General features: G+C 42.3%; 1 long non-coding RNA gene across 1 annotated transcript; it reads right to left on the bottom strand.

Moving 5' to 3' along the window:
- Positions 1-7,283: 7,283 nt before the first annotated feature.
- On the bottom strand, positions 7,284-8,419 carry LOC135051159 (uncharacterized). The gene is made up of 5 exons (XR_010242081.1): positions 8,384-8,419; positions 8,236-8,292; positions 8,008-8,052; positions 7,607-7,669; positions 7,284-7,454 (listed from the first exon to the last, which is right to left on the bottom strand). It is a non-coding gene; the product is annotated as an uncharacterized LOC135051159 (long non-coding RNA).
- Between the last annotated feature and the right edge of the window lie 2,037 nt (positions 8,420-10,456).

The following is a 10,456-nucleotide window of genomic DNA, read 5'->3' as shown; positions in this document are numbered from 1 at the left end:
GTGTCCCCACAGTGCCAGATGCATATATGCCCCCAGTGCCAGATACACATGTCCCCACAGTGCCAGGTACACATATGCCCCACAGTGCCAGATACATATATGCCTCACAGTGTCAAATACAGATGTAGCCACCTTTATCTTGAGTGGCCGCGGCGGTTGGCCCGTTCGACCATACGCAGCGTACTGTGGCGTAGCGAGGCGCGCCTAGCCACAGAGAGGCTATCTAATCGCACGGAGACAGACATTTGACGTTTGGCGTTACCTTTACGTGTAATACCTGCGATCAGCCACCAGATGTCGCTTTTTACAATCACCACTGCGCATGCGTGTGGTCTCCCGTAAAATACAATACTGACATACATAATAAGGACTACTTTACTAAGGCGTCTCATTACGCTGCATACAGCAAATACTGTACTCATTACGCTGCATTATTTAATACAGTACTGTACAGTATATACAGTACGACACCGACGCAAATACAGTAGTACAGCATACAGTATATGATCCATCTACAATACTTTATGAATACTGTATGTGAGCGTCCGAGTCCCGCAGACAAAACACTACTGTAAAACCAGTAGTGTACACTGTCGCAAATGGATGTGTGTTACAAGTTCACTATTGCCTCTCAAGATTAGGAATTTTCTACAGTATGTTATCGTCTTAATCCCGTAGCCATTACAGCATAATCAAAACCAACGGATTTATACATTTGTCTGCGGCGAAGTGGTGAAGTGTTTCGCTTCCTATACTCAGAGTCCAGGGTTCGATTCCTTAAGTACTAATGCATGTTACTGTAGTTTTTTTCAGACACTTTATTATTTTTTTTATTCACCCCCACCTCGTGGCAGGCAGCAGTTGGGTATGGAATGAGAAATGGCATAAGCTGTGCAAGCTACGGGGCGATGCTGAAGGAGCGTCACAATCCCCTAGCCAAAATACACAGAGATACTGTAAGCGTATACTGTAAGATACTGTAAGCGTGAGATACTGTATTGAGCTAGGGGATTGTGACGCTCCTTCAGCATTGCCCCCTGAACTGTGAAATGTACAGTATGCCATATTGTATCTCACTCCATATCCGAGCGCTGCCACGTGCTGGGAGTTCACGGTCGGCGGCCATGTTGTCAGGTTGCTAAGCGATCCAGCTCGGTATACCGTAATGTGCATAGACCTCGCTTATCCCAATGTAATTGAGCTAGGGGATTGTGACGCTCCTTCAGCATCGCCCCGTAGCCTGCACAGCTTATGCCATTTCTCATTCCATACCCAACTGCTGCCTGCCACGAGGTGGGGGTTCCGGAGGTGGGGGTTCATGGGTAGTGGTCGTTTTGACAGTGTGCTATGCGATTGAGTCATTGCAACACACCACCAAGCGGTTCAAGTCAGCGGCCTGGACGACCGAGGCCTGGAGGACCGCAGAGGAGGCCTGGAGGACCGCAGCGGACTGGACGAAGTCAGCGGCATGGACGACCACAGAGGCCCTAGGCTACGGAGCAAGTAATAGTCCAGATTGTACAGACTATGGGGCAATGCTGAAGGAGCGTCACAATCCCCTAGCTAAAATACACAGTATGCATATTATGGTACAGTACACCGGACTCGATGACATACTGTAGCACACTGGCAAAATGGCCGCCGCCCCTGAACCCTTGTGCAGGTTATGGGGCAATGCTGAAGGAGCGTCACAATCCCCTAGCCAAAATACACAGGGGAGGGATAAGCTACTGTAGGATTGCATACAGTATTACGGTACACCGGACTCAATCGCATAGCACACTGTCAAAACGACCACTTTGTGCAGGGTACGGGGCAATGCTGAAGGAGCGTCACAATCCCCTAGCTACAATACACAGGGGTGATAGAGATAATCGAGTGGCTGGAGGGGGGTCCCCTTGATTTAAGGGGCCCCCACTCCTCCAGGGTACTCCGGCCAGGTGTGACTAGTTGGGTATTTAATTCCATGGCCGCAGGGACCGGTATAAAAGTCTCCCCCGGCTGTGCATTATCTGTCCAGCTAGTGGAGCCCAGTGCTGATTCAAAAAATATGGGGAACCCCTACGCTTTTTTTGTCCCCCTTATTTTTTGCACCAGGACCAGGCGCAGAGCCCGGTGCTGGTTCTAAAAAGATGGGGGATCCCGTGTCCATTTTTTCCGTATTCCTGCCGGAATTCGACTGCAATTGCATATACAGTACTGTACCCCTTAATGTCACTGCTTACAGTATACAGTATTTAGACATGAGCTTGTGTACAGTATCTGTCATGAGGTGCTTTTTTCACTGACACTATAACTTTTTTCTATTGTGATATACTGTACAGAGGCGGCAAACTAGCGAAACGGGAATAATCAGCTTCTGCAGAATAAAATGAGATGCTACAGTACATGCCTATATTCTGTGAGTGACTGCGGCTCTATGAAATTAAATCAGAAAATTTAAATATGAAATGCATTACTAATGTGTGGCATTACTGTACTGTATGTGTACTGTATAAGGTGTACTACAATATTTTCTGGTGTAACATAAGGAAAGGGCACTACTGCATGGTCTAATGCAGTGGTTCTCAAACTTGGTCCTCAGGACCCCACACAGTGCATGTTTTGCAGGTAAACCAGCAAGTGCACAGATGTATTCATTACTAACTGACACATTTTAGAAGGTCCATACAGTAGGTGGAGCTAATTTTTTCACTTGTGATTCTGTGAGACCTGCAAAACCTGCACTGTGTGGGGTCCTGAGGACTGAGTTTGAGAACCTGTGGTCTAATGTAAATAAAGATGAATGTGGTGGGGTGTAATGTGAATAAGGGGCATTACTGTTAGGAGTAATGTGGTACTATGATATGATGTCATGAGAATAAGAGACACCACTGCATGATATACTGTAATGTGAATAAAGTTGCAGTACTGTGTTGTGTCATTTCATCTTCGGGTATTATTGTGTTACCATGCCCCTTCCCAGCAAGAACATACTGTACACTGTTTTGGGCTGGCACTAAATGTGCACATTGTTCTTATTTAGATTATAGGGGGTAGGAGCGCCAAAATGGGTGATGGTGCTGGGAAAGGGGTGCAGGGTTAGAGGCGGAACTACGTAGCATCTGTGCAAGAGGGCATCAGCCAAAATCTAGCCTAGGGCATCATGTTGGTCAGGTTTGGCTCTGATAATACTGTATACTGTACTCTTACTGTACTTTGCATTCAATACAGATACTGTTTGCACACAGGTTTTACATGAATCATTGGCAATGCTGCAGGAGTGTCTCATTAGGCAATCTAAAATATACCACGACTATGGGTGGGGATACAGTAGGGAAGTTCTGTCACCATAAGCTGTCTGCTGTGTATAGCATATTTCCATCTGAGATGCATTTGTGTGTTTGTAATAAGAAAAAAACATTTTACTGTACATTTAGTGGATACAGTATTTCTCCCCCATAATGACGTATCATACTGTACAGGTACCCTCATGTACTGTACCGTACCATACTGTAAAATTGAATATTTATTGGAAAAACATCAATATTAATGTAAAAATAAAGTATTACAACATCCGATTCCATGTACTGCACTGATCAAAATGTACAGTACTCTTATTCAGGACTTATAAAACTGAAAATAACTGTTCATACAGTACACATCAATAACATTACTACTGTATAATATTCTACATTAGTTTATGCAATAATCAGACAAAGGCAATTTTATCATTTTTTTTAATAATGCACCAATTTAAAATTTTAAACAGAAAATACAGAACTACATATTTGTGGCTTGACCATTTCTTTCAACTACAACAGGTAATACTTTATACAGGTGATTTATATAATTATTACAATGTTCAGGTGTGAGTACTTCTAGCCAAAATTTCTTTATCCCATCCACCAGTTGCTGTTTTGTTGTTGGCTTTGCAACACTCCTAACGTACCTCTTCAATTGAGCCCACACTAATTCGATTGGGTTCATGTCTGGTGATCTAATAAAAAAAAAAAAAAAAGCGTATAGAAAAAATTAATTACATTACAGTAAATAGAGAAAATTAAACATACAATATTGTACTGTTTATTAAACAAAAATTTTTTTTACAGTACTAGAGTGCTATCCAAAATTTTACTTGTACACTGTTGAAAGAATACTCACTCTGGTGGTGTGCGTTCCCAATTCATACCTTTCTCTTCCATAAATTTGGCTGAGGCGGAGTGTTTAGGATCATTGTCTTGGAATATCCTATGGTGAGTTGGGTAATATTTATTCACAAATGGCACCATACATTTCTCTACTATTGTTTCTTGGAAATATTTCTTATCCATGATTCCTACAGAAATAAAAAAATGTTGTTCATTAATAAGCAACTCCTTTTATTGTGCAGTTACACGTACTCTACAGTACAACATGTATTTTTACAGAACACAGGCACAGAATAAAGTATAGTACTGTACTGTACCTTCGAAAAATAATAGGGGACCAGCTCCTAATCGTGATATGCCTCCCCATACATGGATTTTCAATGGATGCTTTGGGCGTGGTTTTAAAGAGATATGGTTACGTTTCCTGAATGACATTCTGGAGAACCGCTCAAGGGCAACAGACGATTCATCTGTGAAAATGACATCATCAAATGTTTCACCACTCTCAATCCATCGCCGTGCCTGTTCCACTCTCTTTTCTTTATTCACATCTCTTATCATTGGAGATATCCTGTGAAGAGCCAAAAATAATGAAATCAGATACAGTTATGAAATTACAGATTTACAGATTACTGTATATACAGTAGACTGTATGTGCAGTATACTGTATTATATACCTACTGTATACATTAAACTGTACATACAGTACATTAAGTTACATACAGAGTAATATATATATATACATACTGTACTGTACATACACACAAACACACACACACAGTATACAGTATGTAATCATCACAATAAGCCGGCAATGCTTCATTGCTGTCTCTGAGTGCCTATACAGTAGGTATCTCTTTTGGGATAGAATACTGTATATACAGTATATACACACACACATACTGTATATAGTATAAAGTACACACTCTGTATAATGATTTATGGCATTATTATATCACGTATCAAGGGATTATTAACAGTGCATTTACTGTATGGTTTATACTGCTTTCAGTATTTTACCTTGTTGCGCCAAAGGTCCATCCCATTTTCCGTCGCATCCTTCTGATGCTGGTGGCCGATATGTCCAGGTCATACTTGGAATGGAGAATTCGTTTTATTTGCAGAGCAGTACGCTCATCATCCTCACGAGTTAGTTCCTCCACAATTTGTTGCACTCTCCTACAGTACAATACAGTATGAAAAATATGAATTCATGAACAGCACAATCACAGTTACAATTGATGAAGTTTTTATTTTATTTCAAAAAAATTGTTTATGGTATAAAGCAAGTCATTTAAACATTACAGTAGTGTACAGTACGTACCATGTGCATTTTGTAGGAAATACAAATCTGGGCGTTGTTCTCTCGAATGCATGATAGCGCACCGTTTCTAAAGTGACTATAATGCCACTTTCCTTGAGCCATGCATGGATCTCTTTGATGGTTTTATTTTCTTTTTTCATGTTGGCGATTATCTTGCTCATCGTTTTGTTGATAGTTACTGGCATGTTGTCCAAATATAATTCCTGTATGGAGAGAAAACATTTGTGAATACTGTAGTCTAAAATTTACACATCTGAAAATGCATAAGAGTTTTATGATAGAAGTTAATACTGTACATGTTTACTATCCAGTACCTGATGTTCAAATTTAAGTATTGTATACTGTACAGTACTGAAAATACAACTTCAGTGTTATGGACTGCAATTAGTTTCCTGTATGAAACAGATACAGTACAGTAAATAACCCTCCTTGGAAGTGCATGGGCCCTGTGAGACTTACAGTAGTGTACAGCATAAGGGTCGACTGACATGATGTACAAGCATTACATACAGTACATGTCAGTACTGTATGTAAATTCTTCAATTATTGCCTAACAACAATGCTGCTTACTGTATATTAAATACTGTAGGCCTAGAAATGTGCATCTCAATATAGTAGTTAAAAACACAGGGGCCTATGTGGATAAGCGAGTTCTATGCACACTAAAAATGGCCACCGACCGTGAACCCCCAGCACGTGGCAGCGCTCGGATATGTAGTGAGATACAGTATGGCATACATTTCACACTCCAGGGGGCAATGCTGAAGGAGCGTCACAATCCCCTAGCTCAATTACATTGGGATAAGCGAGGTCTATGCACATTACGGTATACCGAGCTGGATCGCTTAGCAACCTGACAACATGGCCGCCGACCGTGAACTCCCAGCACGTGGCAGCGCTCGGATATGTAGTGAGATACAGTATGGCATACATTTCACACTCCAGGGGGCAATGCTGAAGGAGCGTCACAATCCCCTAGCTCAATTACATTGGGATAAGCGAGGTCTATGCACATTACGGTATACCGAGCTGGATCGCTTAGCAACCTGACAAAATGGCCGCCGACCGTGAACTCCCAGCACGTGGCAGCGCTCGGATATGTAGTGAGATACAGTATGGCATACATTTCACAGTTCAGGGGGCAATGCTGAAGGAGCGTCACAATCCCCTAGCTCAATTACATTGGGATAAGCGAGGTCTATGCACATTACGGTATACCGAGCTGGATCGCTTAGCAACCTGACAACATGGCCGCCGACCGTGAACTCCCAGCACGTGGCAGCGCTCGGATATGTAGTGAGATACAATATGGCATACTGTACATTTCACAGTTCAGGGGACGTGGCAGCGCTCGGATATGTAGTGAGAGATGGTATACATTTTAAAATACACCGGGATAAGTTGTACAGGCCATGGAGCAATGCAAGGTATGCTTGTGACAGGCATGGTGATTCCAAGGGACCCCACCGAGACCATCAGAAAATTTGTGAGTGGCCCGTATGCCGGTGATTATGACTAGACTAAGGTAGCAACTCTTTTTTGCTTTGAATTATGCATACTGTACAGTACTGTACTGTATGTGCATATTGTACAGTACACTTAAAATATTTAGCAGTTACTGTAGTGGTAATTTGTAGTGGCAAATATGAGAATTCTAACTACAGTATATGAAGATACTTCTCTGACAATTACAAATATTACCTACTGTACTGCATTATCGTCTGTAAGTGTAACTACTGTAGATAAATGTTAATGTGGAATGTGATTGGTTGCTACTGTATGGGCAATATCACCAGTTCAAACAAAAACAATCATCTAAAGTCCCCCATCCACTATTCCGATTTGTGCAATTTTTATCCGATTTCTACGCATTTTCCAGAAAAATCTGATGAAAAGTGCTACTCTGGTGGAATCAAATCAATGTCAGTGATAATTCTTACCACTAAATGCCGCCTCATCATATGCATCATCCTCCTCGGCGGCCTGTTCCAGTGTAGGAACTATGAAAAAACATTAATGCGAAAAAAAAGGTTCATTCCAGGAAATACACTACTTTACACCTAACCGCTAGAATCCTGACTGCTGGTCATGCAAACCCAACCCATTGGTTTAACACAATGTACAGTACAGTACAATACTTTAGTTTACTTACCAAGTTGGGGAGAGGGCTTTTTCTCCCCTTCCTCATCCCCTTCCTCATCACTGTCAATAATCACTGAGTGGAAAATAAAAAAATATTATAAACAAAATACAGTAGAGTACAGTTACTACAAAATTGCACAGTAGTACAGTGCTACAGGAGGCAGAGATATATTCATAATACAGTAGGAGCAGAATGACTGTCCAGTGGTAGGGGACATACAGTACTGTACTGTGCCTGTATTTAACTCGTGTTGGAGGAGAGGCGATTTCGCACACAGAGGCGAAAAGGGGTCTTCACAGTGAGGGAAATACTGTACAGTACATGTTTGGAATTCCCTGCCTGAAAAGTAATAAAAGTGGACTTGGTCAATACTTTTAAGAATGGGCTTGTGAAAATCCTACTGTACTTACTATACTGTGGCGGCTCCGACGACTCAGAGTCCACGTAAGTGACATCTGTGTTGAATATAAAAAAAACAAAAAGAAAAGTCAATGGGATTTCTGCAATCAGGATACCGCTGTCGGTCACTTGACTGCTGGAATCCTGACCACTGGTCACGCAAACCCAAGCCATTGGTACTGTTAATAAATCAATGAATGTAGAATGTAGAGTACTGTACAGTAGATTACAATTCTTACCAGGCTGGCCTGAAGGCTCCCCCATTTCCTCCTCCTCTGTATCAATAACGAGGCGGTCTGTGTGTACAAGATAACAAGTATTGTAAAATAAAAAAATTACAGTAATACTGTAGGAAACTAGTGTGTCTGTAACAAAAATAATGATTACCACTTCCAGAGCTCTGCTGGTCAGACGGTGTTGGTGGTGGTGGTGGTGGTGGTGGTGGTGGTGGTACTGTGAGAAAAAACAACAGTGCTGTAAGTGAAGCTGTCAATTTGAAACATGTACTGTACAGTATCCAGGACACATGTACAGTAGTGTAACAACGATGACAGTAGCACCAGAATTCTCGTTACACAATACCTGGCAGCGCAGCAGCAGGTGGTGGTGGTGGTGGTGGTGGTGGTGGTACTGTGGGAAAAAAAATAACAGTACTGTAAGTGAAGCTGTCAATTGGAAACATGTACTGCACAGTATCCAGGACACATGTACAGTAGTGTAACAACGATGACAGTAGCACCAGAATTCTCGTTACACAATACCTGGCAGCGCAGCAGCAGGTGGTGGTGGTGGTGCTGGTGGTGGTGGTACTGTGGGAAAAAAAATAACAGTACTGTAAGTGAAGCTGTCAATTGGAAACATGTACTGCACAGTATCCAGGACACATGTACAGTAGTGTAACAACGATGACAGTAGCACCAGAATTCTCGTTACACAATACCTGGCAGCGCAGCAGCAGGTGGTGGTGGTGGTGGTGGTGGTGGTGGTACTGTGGGAAAAAAAATAACAGTACTGTAAGTGAAGCTGTCAATTGGAAACATGTACTGCACAGTATCCAGGACACATGTACAGTAGTGTAACAACGATGACAGTAGCACCAGAATTCTCGTTACACAATACCTGGCAGCGCAGCAGCAGGTGGTGGTGGTGGTGGTGGTGGTGGTGGTACTGTGGGAAAAAAAATAACAGTACTGTAAGTGAAGCTGTCAATTGGAAACATGTACTGCACAGTATCCAGGACACATGTACAGTAGTGTAACAACGATGACAGTAGCACCAGAATTCTCGTTACACAATACCTGGCAGCGCAGCAGCAGGTGGTGGGGGTGGTGGTGGTGGTGGTGGTACTGTGGGAAAAAAAATAACAGTACTGTAAGTGAAGCTGTCAATTGGAAACATGTACTGCACAGTATCCAGGACACATGTACAGTAGTGTAACAACGATGACAGTAGCACCAGAATTCTCGTTACACAATACCTGGCAGCGCAGCAGCAGGTGGTGGTGGTGGTGGTGGTGGTGGTGGTACTGTGGGAAAAAAAATAACAGTACTGTAAGTGAAGCTGTCAATTGGAAACATGTACTGCACAGTATCCAGGACACATGTACAGTAGTGTAACAACGATGACAGTAGCACCAGAATTCTCGTTACACAATACCTGGCAGCGCAGCAGCAGGTGGTGGTGGTGGTGGTGGTGGTGGTGGTACTGTGGGAAAAAAAATAACAGTACTGTAAGTGAAGCTGTCAATTGGAAACATGTACTGCACAGTATCCAGGACACATGTACAGTAGTGTAACAACGATGACAGTAGCACCAGAATTCTCGTTACACAATACCTGGCAGCGCAGCAGCAGGTGGTGGTGGTGGTGGTGGTGGTGGTGGTGGTGGTGGTACTGTGGGAAAAAAAATAACAGTACTGTAAGTGAAGCTGTCAATTTGAAACATGTACTGCACAGTATCCAGGACCAAAAAGGGGTCCGGCCAATAAACAATCTGCATCAGAGAAGCAAGATACAGTATGCTTAAAGTATACAGTACTATATACTACAGTAGATCGCCAACAAACGTAAATTAACAAACAACTATCACTGGAATTTACCATCCTCATCCCGTAGCGAAGCACGGGTATTCAGCTATCTACAATGTTATTTATACTTTGTGTTTAATATTTACATTTAGTTTTGTAAACAGACATTCTTAACATTAACGGATTGCAGCGAGTTATCTGTGATGGTCAGGACAGGGGGTTGGGACTATAGAAATCACTATGTACTGTACACTACTGTATTTGACAATACTTACCAGCTTGGCGGCGCCTGTCCCGCCTCCTGTGACGTCGTGCTACCAGCCCTGTAAAAATATATATACAGTATAATGGCAGCATACTGTACAGCCAATGAAATTCAACATTGACAGCATCTTTATGACATCACAATAAATGGAATTGTTCATTCTAGTACC

The sequence above is a fragment of the Pseudophryne corroboree genome, chromosome 2 (assembly GCF_028390025.1).
Source record: "Pseudophryne corroboree isolate aPseCor3 chromosome 2, aPseCor3.hap2, whole genome shotgun sequence".
NCBI lineage: Eukaryota > Metazoa > Chordata > Amphibia > Anura > Myobatrachidae > Pseudophryne > Pseudophryne corroboree.
The sequence above is the reverse complement of the archived record's forward strand: the minus strand, read 5'-3'. Positions and strand labels throughout refer to the sequence as shown.